The sequence below is a fragment of the Physeter macrocephalus genome, chromosome 14 (genome assembly GCF_002837175.3).
Source record: "Physeter macrocephalus isolate SW-GA chromosome 14, ASM283717v5, whole genome shotgun sequence".
Classification (NCBI taxonomy): domain Eukaryota; kingdom Metazoa; phylum Chordata; class Mammalia; order Artiodactyla; family Physeteridae; genus Physeter; species Physeter macrocephalus.
In genome coordinates this window covers 121,668,746-121,686,959 of record NC_041227.1, presented here as the reverse complement: position 1 = coordinate 121,686,959, position 18,214 = coordinate 121,668,746, and the positions used below count along the sequence as shown (strand labels likewise).

Sequence of the window (18,214 nt, the reverse complement as noted above, 5' to 3'; positions counted from 1 at the left end):
TGAAGACACTAAAAGGAAGGCACTTGTATTTCTGAATTTCTGCTTATAGAAGAGCCTCCCATGTTCCACCCCCTCTGCCTTCCAAAACCCTAATCAAGCTATGATATCACCAAGAAATAAACTCTGACTGTGTTAAACCACTGAAATTTGTGGTTTGTTGTTACCAATCTACTGTGAACAAGTTGGCTCAAACGCCCACCCCTGGGACAGGACAGGCGGGGACTTTTACTTAAAAGAACATCAGAACCATAAAGTGGAGGAGAGACTGTTCCCAACGGAAAGGGATGCGTGTCAGACAGAAAATGAAGAGATGAACAGCTCAACCCAATTTTCTCAAATTTGAGAATTCATCCCGAGGAAATAATCCAAGAGGAAACTAAAGTAGTTTGGGGGGAAAAAAATGTTTATTGCAGAGCTTTTTTTTTTTTTTTTTTGGCCACGCGACTTTTCTCAAATTTGAGAATTCATCCCGAGGAAATAATCCAAGAGGAAACTAAAGTAGTTTGGGGGGAAAAAAATGTTTATTGCAGAGCTTTTTTTTTTTTTTTTTTTTGGCCACGCGACTTGCGAGATCTTAGTTCCCCAACTAGGGATTGAACCCAGACCCTGGCAGTGAAAGTGCCGAGTCCTAACCACTGGACCACCAGGGAATTCCCTGCAGAGCTGTTTATAATAGCATCAGATTGGCCATGTCCCCAGAGCTAAAAACCTGGAAGCAACAAAGCGAAATATGGTCTGTCAGTATACTGGATCCCATTGATACATGGAACTGTTATAGGAAATAATGTTAAACAAATGCCAAGAACAAAAGGATTGAGCTCTCTCCTTATTCCTCGCAAGGGTGCTGGGGCTCAGACTCCCCTGGCAGCTGAATGGAGGAATTGAATCCTCAGAACCAGGGGTCTAGATCAGGGAGTCCTCACTGAATCTGAAGGAGGAGGCTGAGCCAGACATTGTACAGGAGCCCTGGGGCTCACATTCATGGGAAGAGCCTCCAGAAGGGACATAGGATCCAGGTTCAGAACCAGAGAGAGGAGAGAAACGTTGGAGCAGCTGAGGATCAAATTGGGGAAGGAGGGAGGGGAAGCAAGCATCCTGAGGGCATCAGGGGCGCCGTGCTGTCAGATGGTGTTTAGGGCTGACTTTGGGGGTGGCTGGGCTTGCTGAGTAAAGGGCCGGAACTGGGGCCGGCACCAGAGTCTTCTAAATGCCCTTGGTAGGGCAGGGCAGGGCAGGGCAGGGCATCCCTTCACTCACCCGGCGGAACGTCTTAGGCTTTCAGAGGAGTGCTTGAAGGGGAGATGGGGGCCATAATCCCGCTCTCTCATACCCTTTCGTTAGCACCAAACGTTGGAGCTGGTCCTGAGGCAGTTGGGGGTCAGTATTTCCTGCACCACGTGTCACACTTGCCCCTCTTGACTTGTCTGGACTGCTAGTTCGGGTGTGGAGGGTGGTCTGGGGTAGAAGGGAGTAGTTGAGGACAGAATGGATCTGCGTGAATGGAGAGCAATGCCACGGCTCTGCAAGAAGGGGCATTTCCATCTTCAAGGCCAGGTGGCACGTATATGGCGGGAATCAGTACTTCTTACACTCAGACCCCTGGTTCTGAGGATTCAATTCCTCCATTCAGCTGCCAGGGAACCACTCACAGGTGGGCAGAGCCCTGTGGTAGGCAGAAAAATGACTCCCCAAAGATGTCCATGTCCTGTAAATATGTTTGTTACGTGGCAAGGGGGTATTAGGGTTGCAAATGGAATTAAGAGTAACCTTAAAACAAGAGAAATTATACTGGATTACCTGGGTGGGCTCCGTGGAATCACAAGGGTCCTTTAAATGTGGAAAAGGTGGGCAGAAAAGTCAGAGTCAGGGAGCGATTTGAAGATGCTATGCTGCCGACCTTGAAGATAGAGGAAGTGGCTGTGAGCCCAGGAATGCGGAAGCTGGCCTCTAAAAGCTGGAAAAGACAAGGAAATGGATTCTCCTCTAGAGCCTCCAGAGGGAACACAGTTCTGCCAGCACCTTGAGACCCATTTGCAACCTCTGATCTCCAGGACTATAAGATAATAATTTGTGTTGTGGTTTGGTTTGGTTTGGTTTGGTTTGGTTTGGCCACGCAGCTTGCGCCGGGATCTTAGTTCCCCGACCAGGGCAGTGAAAGTGCGGAGTCCTAACCATTGGACCGCCAGGGAATTCCCAGTAAACTTGTGGGGGTTTTTTGTTTGTTTTTTAATTTATTTATTTTATTTAGTTTTGGCTGCGCTGGGTCTTCGTTGCTGCACATGGGCTTTTTCTAGTTGCAGCAAGTGGGGGCTACTCTTCGTCGCGGTGCGCGGGCTTCTCATTGCGGTGGTTTCTCTTGTTGTGGAGCACGGGCTCTAGGCACGCGGGCTTCAGGACTTGTGACACGCAGGCTCAGTAGTTGTGGCTCGTGGGCTCTAGAGCACAGGCTCAGTAGTTGTGGCGCACGGGCTTAGTTGCTCCGTGGCATGTGGGGTCTTCCCAGACCAGGGCTCGAACCTGTGTCCCCTGCATTGGCAGGCGGATTCTCAACCACTGCGCCACCAAGGAAGCCCAATTTGTGTTGTTTTAAACCATTAAATTTGTGGTGTTGCAGCAGCAATAGGAAACTCATCTCTCTCCCCCCAGGATAAGCGTCGTGTAGCTCCTCAGCATGCTGCACACGGAGATCTCTGAGCTCTCGGAGCCCAACAGTGGGATTTTTCCCACCCAGGAGTGTCAGAGTCACAATCACCTGGTAACTCATTTATGTGTTTGTTAATTAATTAATTTATTATGGACTATTTCGAGAACAAAAATATGACAAAAGTCTAACAAACATCCATGTATCCACTTAAGAAACCAAAATCAATTCAGTTTAGCGTTCCTACCACCCCCAAAAAAACTGAAAAAAAATGTGCAATAATTACCAATATACCCAAGATAAGATTCTATAATTTACATTTTACTATTTGTTTGATCACACATCTATCTCTTTCCCCACCTGTCTAGTCATCCATCAACCCATCTTATTTTTTATGCATGTCAAAGTAAGTTACAAACATGAGTGTACTTCATCATACATATCATGTGTTTGTTTATGAGTTTTAAATTTTGTTTAGAGAACCTCCCTGGTGGCACAGTGGTTAAGAATCCGCCTGCCAGTTCAGGGGACAAGGGTCCGAGCCCTGGTCCGGGAAGATCCCACATGCCGCACGGAGCAACTAAGCCCGTGCACCACAACTACTGGAGCCCCCTAGAGCCCACGTGCTGCAATTACTGAAGCCCGCACGCCTAGAGCCCGTGCTCCGCAACAAGAGAAGCCACTGCGATGAGAAGCCTGAGCACCGCAACGAAGAATAGCCCCCGCTCAACGCATCTAGAGAAAGCCCTGCGCGCAGCAACGAAGACACAACGCAGCGAAAAATAAAATTAAAAAAAATTTTTTTTTGTTTAGGTAAGACTTATATACAATGGAATGCACGGATATTAAATATACCCTTGGATGAATTTAACAAATGCATGCACCCGTATAACCCAAACCCCTCTGGAGATGCAGACTATCACCCCGTACACTTTTCCATTCAATCCCTCCTCCACCTCCCCAGAGGTAACAATCTATTGTGATTTCTTTTTTCACCATAGGTTTACCTGTTCTAGAACTTTACAAAAATAGAGTGAAATGGTATGTCTTCTTTTGTGTCTGGCTTCCTTTACTTAAAGTAATGGTTTGGGGATTTGTTTATGTTGTTCCATGTAAATAGTAATTTTTACTGTAAATAGTAATCCATTGTATGAAATACCAGGTTTGTTTTTTTTTTTCCTGTAAATAGTAATCCATTGTATGAAATACCAGGGTTGTTTTTTTTTTTTAAGCCATTCTCCTGGACACTTGAACTATTTTCACTTTTGGGCTATTACAATTAAAGCTTCCATAAACGTTTTTGTACAACTGTATGTCTGCGTGTGGTCACGTGTTTTTATTTCTCTTGGGTAAATACATAGGAATAGGTTCGCTGGGTTATAAGGTAGGGTGTATGTTTAATTTTATGGGGAACTGTCACACATTTTCCCAATGTTGTTGTGCTATGTTTAACTCCCACCAAAAATATACGGGAGCTCTGGTTACTCTACTACCCTCTTCAACATTTGCTATTTTCAGTCTTGAATTTTAGCCATTTCGGTGGGAGTATAGAAGTATCTCATTGTGATTTTAGCTTGCATTTCTCAGATGACTAAATGTTGGAGAGCACTTTTTCATGTATATATTGGCCATTCATATGTTTTCCCTTGTGGAATGCCTTTTTAAATCCTTCGCCTATTTTAAAGATTGAATTGTTTTTATTATTGAGTTTTAAGAGTTCTTTTTATGTCCAGGATATCTCTCCTTTGTCAAATATATATTTTGAGAATACTTGGGACTTCCCTGGTGGCACAGTGGGTAAGAGTCCCCCTGCCAATGCAGGGGACACAGGTTCAAGCCCTGGTCCGGGAAAGATCCCACATGACGCGGAGCAACTAAGCCCGTGAGCCACAACTACTGAGCCTGCGCTCTAGAGCCCGTGCTCCGCAACAAGAGAAGCCATCATAGTGAGAAGCCCGCGCACCGCAATGAAGACCCAATGCAGCCAAAAAATAAAATTTATTTAAAAAAAGTATAAAAGAAAAGAATATTTTCACTCAGCCTGTGGCTCATCTATTCCTTTTCTTAATGGTGTCTTTTAATGAGCAAAAGTTTTAAATTTTGATGTCTAATTTATCAATGTTTCTTTTATGGTTATTGCTTTCTGTGTCCTAAGAAACCTTGGCCTACGCCCAAGTGATGAAGATATTCCCCTGTTTTCTTCTAGAAGCTTTATAGTTTCAGCTTTCATATTTAAGTCTAGGGTTCTTTTTTTTTTTTTGTGGTACGCGGGCCTCTCACTGTTGCGGCCTCTCCCGTTGCGGAGCACAGGCTCCGGACGCGCAGGCTCAGCGGCCATGGCTCACGGGCCCAGCCACTCCGCGGCATGTGGGATCTTCCCGGACCGGGGCACGAACCTGTGTCCCCTGCATCGGCAGGCGGACTCTCAACCACTGCACCACCAGGGAAGCCCTAGGGTTCTTCTTGAATTAATTTTTGTGTATGGTGCGAGGTAAGGGGTCAGGGTTCATTTGTTTTTTCACCTGGTATGGATATCCAGTTTTCCAGCAACCTTTGTTGGAAACATTTTCCTTTCCCCACAGGATTTCTTTGATGCTTTTGTTGAAAATCAAATGACCTCATCAATATCTATTTATGGCAGGAATTCTGTTTTTTAAAAGCTCTTCCGGTGACTCTGATGTACATCCCTAGGGTGCAAGCCCTTGAGGTCCTAACCATTTGCTGGTAAGATGGTTGGTGATTTAGAACGTTCAAGAAATGGAAGCCACGGTAAGCGTGTGTCAGTGTATTTTTTTTTTTTTTTTTTTTTTTTTTTTTTTGTGGTATGCGGGCCTCCCTCCGTTGCGGCCTCTCCCGTTGCGGAGCACAGGCTCCGGACGCGCAGGCTCAGCGGCCATGGCTCACGGGCCCAGCCGCTCCGCGGCATGTGGGATCCTCCCAGACCGGGGCGCGAACCTGGTTCCCCTGCATCGGCAGGCGGACGCGCAACCACTGCGCCACCAGGGAAGCCCTGTCAGTGTATTTTGGACATGGGAATGGGCTGAACTGTTAGCAGATTTTACAGTTAAGGTGGGTGGTGCAGCCATGTTTCCTGGTGGGCAGGGAGCAGAGAGAGTTCTCTATAGTTTGATTGATGTACTCCATCAGGAACCCGGAAGAAAGGTCCAGTATAGAGGGTAGAGTCACCCACTTAGTCAGGGTCTCCCTTCCCCAGCCATAAAGATGTGATGCCTGTGGGCGCCATGAGGGCCTGGAGAGGGTATATGAGCCCTTAGGACCGTTGCGGTCTATTCTTAGCCAGAGTACCTGTGATTCAAGGCCTCATGGATTTTAGGGACAGTTTTCAGACCGCAGGGCCACCAAAAGCTCTTTTAAGGATTTTGAATGATCCTTAGTGACATGCCAAGTAGTGTCTTATCTGAGCCCAGCACTGCTGTGCAGGTTCCAGCTGCCCAGGCATTGATGCCTCAGGTGGAAGAGGATCCTGTGCATTCCTTACCTTACCTTTGGGGCAGCTTGGATTTCAGCTAACTGGATGATGGTCTTGCGGAGTTGTTTAGACCAGCAGCAACAAACCTGGCATGGCTGCAAAGTTCTCAGGCCATGGGGCTTTGGAGGCGGGACTTCCCTGCCGTCCCCAGCTTTTGTGACAGGATATCTGCTAAACAGTTTTGCTCTGCTGGCAAATGTGAGAATCCCAGTCTTTGAAGACTGTGACGAGGCATGATATGAGCTGAGTGTGTCGCGGGCACGCCTGGCTGTCAGGTGAAGGACACCCCTCCTTGAAGGCCACCTAGTTCCCTAGCAAGTCTGTCTTCCCCAGAAGGTCAGCTGGGGACTTCTTGAGACAGGCCGGAAGGGTTGGCTTCGAGGATGTCAGGCCAGGCTGATTTGGGGGAGGCCAAGGCCAAGTTAAAAAGAAAGAGTTGTTTATCCCCGACACAAAACACAGAGCGAGGCTGGTACCAGAGGAATCCCATTTCTTTTTGAGGTCACTCAGGGGAAACAGGGTGGCAAAGTAGGGGAGGGACCACCCAGATTCTTGAGCCCCAAGAAACCCTGTATTCTAGAATTGCATAGGGGAGGATGTCCCCATCCCAGAAGACTGGATTCTTTGCCCTACGTCTCAAGGATACACTGCCCAGAATGAACGAGACCCAGAATGTCAGTCTAGCTCACAAAATTACAGTTCTGGGGATTGGCCTGGAGGTGGCGTGCCTGCCGTTGATCTGGAACTGCTGGACCAAGGCTTAGGCAGGTCTGGCAGAAGGATGAGGATGTCACCAGTGGAAGACGATGCCCCGGAAGGCTAGGCTGGACCTTTTCATCAGCCCCTGGAGAAAGCAGGAGCATTGCCCCAGCCTAAGGGCACTGCCGTGTCTTCCAACTTCTCAAGACTTATATTGAAATCTGTTTCTAACTCCCATCCCCTCAAATCCAGAGCGATCTAGATTTTAACTACTACACCCCAATTTCTTGGTAAACCATTTCGAATCTAGCCTTACCACGAATCCTTCCATGACACAACTTAAACATTCTTCTGATCAAAATGCGCTCTGAGTGTTTACAGGGCAAAGATACGTCTGACATCTTTAAGGAAAGTAATGCAAGTGGGGCTAGATTGAGGAGCCAGTAATACTTTTGGCACCCCATGCCCTGCCTCCTGGCTAGCCCCCTCCTCAGTGATGTTGAGCCCCAGGTCCCCTAGTGGAGGGATCAGGTAGAAGACCGAGCTGCAGGAGGTCTGAGGCCCCTTGCTAGATTTGGGATTCTGTTCATTCATTTCTCGGCCACAACTCTGGCCAGGGGATTCCGTCTATACAAACAGGTTGAGGCATGTCTGCAAGACTACCTTTCATTCCGTGCCTCTGTGATCTGGGTCTAGTTTTCTAAACATGACAGAAGGTAGAGAATCAGCAAAGCAAGGTGCAGTCCTGGGTAGTGACAGCTTTAGGACTACAGTAGCCCTGGCTGAGGGCAGAGCCTCTGAAATTAGGTTCAGCCTGGCCGTGGTGGCTCTTGAGGTCAATCCACTGTGTGTGTGTGTGTGTGTGTGTGTGTGTGTGTGTGTGTGTGTGTGTATGCACACACGCGCGTGGTCCCAGAGCAGCAGATCCTTTCCTTCCAGCCTCAATCCATGGATACACTATCCCAGCCAAGGTGTGGGAAGCTTCCCCCCACAAGCCTCTTATTTATATTATCCCCTCAGCATCAGCTGGCAAGTGAGTCCCATGTTTCATTTGCCACGTTCCTTCCCCTAAAAAAAAAAGGTCATTCGTTTTATGATCAAGCTAACATACATTCACTTTTGAGTAAAGCAAATAAATGTTTAATAAAACTCTAAACCTCCTAAGACGTTGGCTTTATAGCTTCCTGGCTGAGAAGATGGCATTTGTGAGGGCGAGAAGATAATGAAATGGCTGAAGTTACTGAGGGTAGCTTGTAATTGATCAGGAAATAAAACTATTCCGTCCCTGTGTTGCTCGGTGAAAATGACCCGGTAGGAAGACTAAATGGGGCTTTGAAAAACCTGTACCTCCTTCACTTCCTATTTGCCAGGGCTGTTCAGAGAGCAGTGAAGGGCAAAAGGAGTTAACTCCATAACGATGGAAACCCAGTTCAGGAAAAAAGATCATGTGTAGCTTCCTCCTGCAAACTAAATTCGTTTTCTACGGCCAGGCCAGCAGGGGCTGTGAATTCTTGAATGGGATGGCCTGTGGTAGGGAGGGGCAGAGGCCACTCTGGGTAACTGTCCTGACAAGCTAAGAAAAATGACATCGGGTGTGGTTGAAAGCTGGCGGCTGGCTGCTTCTAGGATAAATGTTCCCAATGAGTTCGGAGGACTCAGGAATGAAGGAATAACAAATCACCCTGAATATCTGAACGCATAAAGGCTATTTTCAGGCAACGCAATACTAGCTTGAAACATATGTCTCTTCCCAGTTTGTTTTATTCTTGCCATTTTTGTTATTACTTTTTTTAATCCTCTCATTCTCTTCATTCAGAACGAGGTAGGTAATTGATTTCTTTATCAAGATGCCGGGCGATACATTTTTCACAGCTTTCAGGGAGCACAGAACATCTAAATCCATTGTCTGGCAGATGAAGCTTTCAGCTGCAATCATCTTTATCTTTATCATCAGGTAAGCCTGCTGGCATATGTTTTTATTCAGAAGCGTTGTCTTTTACTGGTCAGGTAACATTCTTTGTGATTGCATTATCCAAAAATAAAAAAAGAATTTTTTTTTTTGTTGTTAAATTATCTGGAAAGCAGCCTGGTGCTGCTTTTTAAATTTTCTTTCTTTCTTTCTTTCCTTTTGGCTGCGTTGGGTCTTCGTTTCTGTGCCAGGGCTTTCTCCAGTTGCGGCGAGCGGGGGCCACGCTTCATCGCAGTGCGCGGGCCTCTCACTATCGCGGCCTCTCTTGTTGCGGAGCACAGGCTCCGGACGCGCAGGCTCAGCAGCCATGGCTCACGGGCCCAGTTGCTCCGCGGCATGTGGGATCTTCCCAGACCAGCGCTATGAACCCGTGTCCCCTGCATCGGCAGTAGGACTCTCAACCACTGCGCCACCAGGGAAGCCCTAGATCATTTTTAATGGTAATGAATTGGTTCCTGAAGACTTGATTAAAGAGAAAACTAGGTTAATTTGAGCAGAGTCCAAATGAGGCAGAAAGAAAGTCCATTGAGGGCGGCGGGGCAAGGAAGTTGTGGAACCACAGACACAGTAAAAGAAAAAATTTAAACAGTACAAAATCACAAAGAAAAAACGAATCAACCTTGCATATTTTCTCTGGAGATATATATATGTAAATGTTAGAAAAGGGACTAGAAACCTTACTAATTGATAATAATAGTATCAGTTGAGAGTAACTTTGTTGCGGAAACGGTGAGGAGAGCTAATTAAAGAAGACAAAGCATGTTTATATATATATTTTCCCATTCCTTGTACCACTTATTTATTTTTTATTAATTTTGATTGCAATATAATTTACATACCATAAAATTCACCGAATAATTGTACAGTTCAGTGAGTTTTAGTCTATTCACAAGGTTATGCAACCATCACCACTATCTAATTCCAGAGCATTTCCATCACCCCAAAAAGAAGCCTTGTAACCATTGGCAGTCACTCCCCATTTCCTCTTTCCCATCTCCTGGCAACCCACTAATCTACTTTCTGTCTCTATGAATTTGCTTATTCTGGACATTTCATGTATTGAAGTCATACAATATTTGGGCTTCTGTGTCTGGCTTCTTTCATTAAGTATCATTTTTTTTTAATTGTGGAAAAATAAACATAAAATCCATTTACCATTTTAACCATTTTAAACTGTCTAGTTCAGTGGCATTAAGTACATTCACACTGTTGTGCAACCATCATCCCTATCCGTCTCCAGAACTTTATCGACATCCCAAACTGAAACTCTGTACTCATTAAACAGTAACACCCATTTCCCTCCTCCCACAGCCCCTGGCAACTACATCCTACTTTCTGTCTCTATGAATTTGACTATTCTAGGAACCTCATATAAGTGGAATTGTATAGTATTTATCCTTTTGTGTCTGGCTTATTTCACTTGGCACGTCTTCAAGTTTCAACCTTGTCGAAGCATATGTCAGAATTTCCTTCCTTTAAAAGATTGAATAGGGGACTTCCCCGGCAGTCCAGCGGTTAATACTCCATGCTTCCACTGCAGGGAGCCCGGATTGGATCCCTGCTTGGGGAATTAAGATCCCACATGCTGCGGGGTGCAGCCAATAAATAAATAAAAGATTGAATAATGTTCCATTGTATGGATATATCCATTCATCAGTTGATGGGTTGTTTTCACTTTTTGGCAATTATGAATGATGCTACTATAAACATCTGTGTACAAGTTTTTGCATGAACATGTTTTTAATTCTCTTGGCTATATACCTAGGAGTAGCATTGCTGGGTCATATGGCAACTCATGTTTAACCTTTCGAGGAGCTGCCAACGTATTTTCCCCAGTGCTGCACCATTTTACACTCTCACCAACAATATATAAGGGTTCTAATTTCTCCACATCCACCAACACTTGTTATTTTCCTTTTTTAAAAAATTACAGCCATCCTAGTGGATCTCATTTTGGCTTAGGTTTGAATTTATAATATTTTAATTGTTTAAATCAGGAGAATATATTAATTCTTTTCTTGTATAACTAGTAAAATAATTATTTTACAAAAGAAGTGCATCAAATGTAAAGAACAAAACATATCTAAGGTGCTGTCACTGCAAATAGATTATTCACTTAGCCAACAGAGTTTAAGGATAAGTCAGAGAAGGGCTCAGGGCTGTTGTGAACTGCAGTGTTCTTCCCAGGGAGACAATGGGATGGTAGAGATTTACCCTCCATGTACTTAAAAGATAATATTCAAAAGACAAACTTTTTGAGAACTTACCATGTTACCAGGCTCTGTGTTAAATGCTTTATGTGAATTTTTTTCATTTAGTCCTTAAAACAATCCTAAACAATAAGTACCATTCTTTCTTTTTTTTTTTTTTTTTTGCGGTACGCGGGCCTCTCACTGTTGTGGCCTCTCCCGTTGCGGAGCACAGACTCCGGAGGCACAGGCTCAGCGGCCATGGCTCACGGGCCCAGCCGCTCCGCAGCATGTGGGATCTTCCCGGACCGGGGCACGAACCCGCATCCCCTGCACTGGCAGGCGGACTCTCAAAACCACTGTGCCACCAGGGAAGCCCTATTCTTTATTTTTAACAGCTGGGAAAACTAAGACTTAGAGAGGTTAAAGAATTATGCAGATCATGCTGTTATGTGGTAGCCCCAGGGCTGAATCCAGACCTGATTCCTGAGTTTTAACATTGGACAATTCCATGTCACTGTACACACACGTCTCAGTGTTCTCCTTTAATAAAATAATAATTATAGAATCATAATAATTATTATTATCCCTAACTTTTTTAAAAAATAAATTTATTTTATTTTATTTTTGGCTGCGTTGGGTCTTCTTTGCTGCACACGGGCTTATCTCTCTCTGGTTGTGGTGAGCAGGGGCTACTCTTTCACTGCGGTGTGCAGGCTTCTCATTGCGGTGGCTTCTCTTGTTGGGAGCATGGGCTCTAGGCACGCGGGCTTCAGTAGTTGTGGCGCACGGGCTCAGTAATTATGGCTCACGGGCTGTAGAGCGCAGGCTCAGCAGTTGTGGCACACGGGCTTAGTTGCTCCACGGCATGTGGGATCTTCCCGGACCAGGGCTCGAACCTGTGTCCTCTGCATTGGCAGGCGGATTCTTAACCACTGTGCCACCAGGGAAGCCCCTATTATCCCTAACTTTATTCAGCATTTGCTGAGTTTCAGGCACTGTACTGGGCTCCTCATGTGCATTCTTTTGTTTAATGTGCATAACAATCCTATGAGATGGGTACAGTGGTCATCATCCCCATTTTACAGATGACAAAATAGAGGTCAAGAAACCTGCCCCGGATTACAGAGTTGCCCCAACACATTTAGTCTTTTTTTTGCCATACTGCGTGGCATGTGGGATCTTAGTTACCCTACCAGGGATCAAACCCATGCCCCCTGCGGTGGAAGCACAGAGTCTTAACCACTGGACAACCAGGGAAATCCCCATTTAGGCTTCTTACTGTTGCCCGAACATGCTGGGTCCAGTGAGTGAGTAAGTGAAGGCATCCATGGACATTCCCACCACACTAAATTTGCTTCCTCCATTCCCGCAGTCCAGAATAGCTTGTCTGCCTGGATCAAGTCCTTCCTCCCCTCCCCCCTGGCTGCTGCTGATGTCACTTTCTCTGGGCACATACAAGACCATCAGGCCTCACCCATCAAGTTGTTCCAGTCCCTTCAATCCTGTAATAATCCTTTGCTCTTTTTTTTTTTAAAGATTTTTTTTTTTTTTTTTGCGGTACGCGGACCCCTCACTGCTGTGGCCTCTCCCGTTGCGGAGCACAGGCTCCAGACGCTCAGGCTCAGCGGCCACGGCTCACGGGCCCAGCCGCTCCGCGGCATGTGGGATCTTCCCGGACCGGGGCACGAACCCATGTCCCCTGCATCGGCAGGCGGACTCTCAACCACTGCGCCACCAGGGAAGCCCCTTTTTGTTTTTAGATTTTTTTTTTTTTTTTAATGCAGACCATTTTTAAAGTCTTCATTGAATTTGTTACAATATTGCTTCTTTTTATGTTTTGGTTTTTTGGCTGCAAAGCATGTGAGATCTTAGCTCCCAGACCAGGGATCAAACTCACACCCCCTGCATTGGAAGGCGAAGTCTTAACCACTGGACCGCCAGGGAAGTCCCATAATCCTTCACTCTTAAGTTACCAGTTGGTTCTCCTTTTGCACATTCAACAACAAATCGCTCGTCTCTACTCCATTCTGCTAGGTATGCTGGGAGGAGATGAATAAGATGCATTTCTACCCTCCGTGGGCTCTCCCCACCTGCAGGTGGAACAGATGTGTAAACAAGCAAATACAACACAGTGGGAGAAATGCAAAAGAGAAATACGTGTGATGACTTGGGCAACACATGTAACCAGAAATAAAGAGATGCATATGCAAGTTTCAGGGAGGATCAGTAGAGCAAACCCAGGCAAGTGACAATGCGGCCCTGAACTAATCAAAATTCATCAGCAGGGCTTCCCTGGTGGCGCAGTGGTTGGGGGTCCGCCTGCCAATGCAGGGAACACGGGATCGTGACCCGGTCTGGGAAGATCCCACATGCTGTGGAGCGGCTGGGCCCGTGAGCTGTGGCCGCTGAGCCTGCGCGTCCGGAGCCTGTGCTCCGCAACGGGAGAGGCCACAACACTGAGAGGCCCGCGTACCGCAAAAAAAAAAAAAAAAAAAAAGCCCTAGACAAAACTGTGTATGTGGTGTCACCTTGGCTATGTAATTATATTCCAAAAGTCCCCAGGCCTCTCCAGCCTGTGGGTTTAAATGAGGCCACATTTACCTTGTACCCAAATTTCTCTGCCTCATTGCCCCCACCTGCTCCTGCAGACTTTTGCAAATGTTCTGGGCACCCTAGGGAATAGCTAGAGCATATCTGTTTTCCCCTGCCACCCCAATATTCATAAAATGTTTGTACGTATAGACACAGCCACTCTTTCCAGAACTTTGCCCTTGCTAGTACTTCACAGTGGACGCCTCCGTGGAAGGTGACCAACCACCGGGTTTGCCTGGAACCAAGAGGTTTCCTGGGATGCAAGACTCAGGCTAAAACTGGGAAAGTCCTTAGCAGATCAGGATAAGTTGGTGACCCTATCTCACTGCACGGAATACTTCCAAAGGTGCAAACAATTTAGGTCCCCAGATGGCGTTTGTTTTCTCAGCTGGAGCCAGGCTGTGTTCCTCCCTAAATAAGGACTGATGGGTGAGCAGAATATTTGTGTTTAAGTTCAGAGGGCTTTTACTTCTGGTACCAGGGAAGTGAGAAAACTGATCAAATGATTGCTTGCGAAACAGGTGATCAGAGCACAGGTCTGGACAAGAGATGCTGGTTTGGGAAACAAGCTCATTGGGTGGCAACAGAAGTCACGGGTGTGGGAGAGAGGGTCCAGGCAATGTGTAAGTAGGACAGAAGTCTGACTGTGATGACATTGGAGCCAGTAGGTGGAGGGAGATGAGTCCACAAAAGAAACGAGGGGAGTGGTCAAAGAGATCAGAGGAAAAGTAGGATTTGAGGTTCACAGGTCTGGGGTACAGTTTCCTCAATCAGCCCTTGTTTTCCATTTGGTTATGCCGTACCCCAAAGCCAGTGTTTCTGTTGTTGTTGTTGTTTTGCTTTGGTTTTTGTTTTTTGAAATTATTTATTTATTTATTTTTGGCTGCACTGGGTCTTTGTTGCTGGGTGTGGGCTTCTTCTAGTTGCGGCGAGTGGGGCTTCTCTTTGTTGCGGTGCGCGGGCTTCTCATTGCGGAGCACGGGCTCTAGGTGCGCGGGCTTCAGTAGTTGTGGCGCTCTTGGGCTTAGGGCTTGGTTACTCTGCCACATGTGGGATCTTCCCAGACCAGGGTTCGAACTTGTGTCCCCTGCATTGGCAGGCAGACTCTTACCCAGTGTGCCACCAGGGAAGGCCCCCAAAGTTAGTGTTGATACTGACTAATCATTCTCTCTCTCTCTGTTTGTTTTTTTTTTTGGCCATGCAGCGCGGCATGTGGGCTCTTAGTTCCCCCACCAGGGATGGAAGTCGTGCCCCCCGCAGTGGAAGCGCGGAGTCCTAACCACTGGACCGCCAGGGAATTCCCTGACTGATCATTCTCTACATCATGGAATAGACTTCTCTTCCTGTTCTTTCATCTCTGAAATGTAAATGATTCTCCAAGGTCTATATGAGGTGCTCTTTCTCTCTCTGCACTTCCTCTCATAGCAGTTTAACTTATCCACGTGGCTGCCACTTTCATCTCAATGAGGCTGGCCCCCAAATCATACCTCTAGTTTTTTGTTTGTTTGTTTGTTTGTTTGTTTTGCGGTACGCGGGCCTCTCACTGCTGTGGCCTCTCCCGTTGCGGAGCACAGGCTCCGGACGCGCAGGCTCAGCGGCCATGGCTCACGGGCCCAGCCGCTCCGCGGCCTGTGGGATCTTCCCGGACCGGGGCTCGAACCCGCGTCCACTGCATCGGCAGGCGGACTCTCAACCACTGCGCCACCAGGGAAGCCCCATACCTCTAGTTTTAATCTCGCTAGAGCTTCGGTCCACATTTCAAACTATCTCCTAGACATTTCCCCCTCATTTTCCCATCAGTAAGCCAAATCCAGCCTACCTAAATAAGAAGCATCGTGGGGTCATAAGCACAGATGCTAGCATTGGAAGGAACCGTAGAGATGATCTAATCCAGACCTGCCGAACCAGGGAGCTATGACACAAACTAGTGCCCAGTGAATGAGGTATGGGCGGGCGGAGATGTTCATCCTCCGACCCCCCCAGCGTGGCTGGAGCCTCCGGGCCAGTCACCCCTGTTCACTACAGCCTCATCCTCTGATGACCTTCAGAGAGGGGGGCGGGGTCTGAATGTGAGGAAGAGGCCACCACTGGCAGCCAGATGCGGGGCACATCGTTGCCTACGTGGAGATGCGGGAGGAGTTTGTGTCCCAGGTGCCCAAGGAACGCAAGGCGCAACCGGCGGGCAGGAAGTTGTGAACGAGTTGCGTGTGTGTGGAGGGGGTTCTGCGCAGGCAGCTCAGAAACTCCATCTTCACAAACTCTGATGCTGGATAATTTTGTCTGTCTGTGGCCGATGTGCCACAAATGATGTCCAGACTGTGAACTGACTATTCTAATAGTGTCTGTGCTCTGTAAACTAGGGCTTCAATCACTGTTTTGAAATACTAGCTATGAACAAGTCTGACTGGATCAAAAATCCACGAGAAATTTTATAAGCACATTGGTCAATGAAAGAAGAGGAAGAGCCTTAAATATAACTTAAATATAATTTCTACTGTTGTAAATGTTTGAATGGTTATCAAAGACGGTTTCAATTTCTTTGGGTCACCTACTGCTTTTACAGTTTCTTGTCATTTAAAGAGATCACTGTTCAAGAGTCTCGGTCAGGAACGAGCTATTTAAAACACAAAGCTGACGGGCTTCCCTGGTGGCGCAGTGGTTGCGAGTCCGCCTGCCGATGAAGGGGACGCGGGTTCGCGCCCCGGTCCGGGAGGATCCCACACGCCGCGGAGTGGCTGGGCCCGTGAGCCGTGGCCGCTGAGCCTGCGCGTCCGGAGCCTGTGCTCCGCAACGGGAGAGGCCGCGGCAGTGAGAGGCCCGCGTACCGCAAAAAAAAAAAAATAATAATAATAATAAAAAATAAAACACAAAGCTGAGAATAGAAAATTAGGTACTAGGATTCAAGTTCAAGTTTCTCATTTAATAAAAATGACTTTTTGAAAAGTGTTAACAAATTCACAATTTAATATCTTCTCTAATGCTATGTATTTCATTTTTATTATAATCATATTCTATAAAGAAAACATTTTATCACATTCAATAAGCTCCTCTAGTTTTCATTGGGTGCTATAATGTGAAAGGCTTGGAAAGTACAGATCTAACCCAGCACCTTAACTTCTCTGTGAGGAAACTGGGGCCCAATCAGGGTGACTCATCTAAGGTCACAGAGCTAATCACTTCCTTCCTAAACCAGCTCCTGTGCTGACTTTCTGAGTCTTACCTGTAGGTCTGTGATACAGCATTCTCCAAGTTACCCAAGTCCAAGTCGACTCGTGTTCACTTCTGTCTCTGTCGTATCTCACCCAGCCTACATTCCCTCTCACATTGAAGGAACACTCCACTTTATGGGAGCTGACAGGCCAGCTGCTTGCCACGTTGGCCTCCAATTTGTAAAAAAAATACAATACCTGCAAAGCGCAGTAAAGTGAAGCATGATAAAATGAGGTATGCCTGTATGTTTATTCCCATTTTACTGCCACTCCTCCCTCAATTCACACCATGGCCTCATGGAAAACTCCTGTGACTAGGTGACTAAGGAAGACATTTGAGCTTGGTTTAACAGATGGTATCAGCTGGCAGTGGACTGCTAAGGTGTTCTAGCTACACTTGGAGATGGTCTTGAAAATGGTCTTGGAAGTGGCAAAAGGAAGTCTTCCCAGTGGGCAGAGCTTTGAGTTGTACTCTGTGGTTCTCTTTGCCTTGAGAAAGACTCTACACCAGTTCATGGGCCAGGTGGGTAAGGACTTAGGCTGGTGACAAGGAGGTTTGGGAGAGAGGATGTAGCTATAGATGAACCTCAGAATAGACCTAGAAAGTGAGAGTACTTGTATCCTATATGAATATTTATCAAAATGTCCCCACTGCTGGGACTTCCCTGGTGGCCCGGTGGTTAAGAATCTGTTTTCCAATGCAGGGGACGCAGGTTCAATCCCTGGTCGGGGAATTAAGATCCCACATGCCGCGGGGCAACTGAGCCCGTGCACCACGACTACTGAGCACACAGGCCACAACTAGAGGGAAGCCTGCGCACTGCAACGAAGACCCCGCGTGCCACAATGAAGACCTGACGCAGCCCAAAATAAAATAAATTTTTAAAAAAATGTCCCCACCGCTAAAGAAGCTTTAATAAGTTAGTGAACAAGACGACTGGTCAGGTGGATGAAGACCTTTTCCTAGTCAACCCAGTGCCTGCTCATTGGGGTCACGAGCTCATCACAGGCTTCTTTCTCCTCAGCAAGGCTAATCTGACTGTTGCCACTGCAGAGTGCCCGTTTTAGAAGGAATCATTATCATGTATTATTTCTGTCATGGTGGTTAAGTGAGTCAACCTCATTGGGATGAGGTTTATACTGAATTTGGATTTCCTTTCCTACCAGCCATGCCTTTACCATCCTCATCCTAAATGGGTTTACCAAATACCTTATTCACCATCATGGTATCTTATACATCGTGGTGTCTGTCTTAGTTCAGGCTGTTATCACAAATTACCATAGCCTGTGGGGCTTATAAACAACAGAAATTTATTTCTCACAAGCTGGAAGTCTGAGATCAGGATGCCAGTGTGGTTGGGTTCTAGTGAGAGCCCTCTTCTGAGTTGCAGACTGCCGACTTATTATATCCTCAACCAGAGA

The 18,214-nt window shown here is 46.6% G+C and overlaps 1 long non-coding RNA gene across 1 annotated transcript; it reads left to right on the top strand.

Annotated features, from left to right (window-relative positions):
- Positions 1-4,916: 4,916 nt before the first annotated feature.
- On the top strand, positions 4,917-16,194 carry LOC114487641 (uncharacterized). Its single transcript, XR_003682867.2, has 4 exons — positions 4,917-5,410; positions 8,647-8,784; positions 8,991-9,239; positions 14,788-16,194. It is a non-coding gene; the product is annotated as an uncharacterized lncRNA (long non-coding RNA).
- The last annotated feature ends 2,020 nt before the right edge of the window (positions 16,195-18,214 follow it).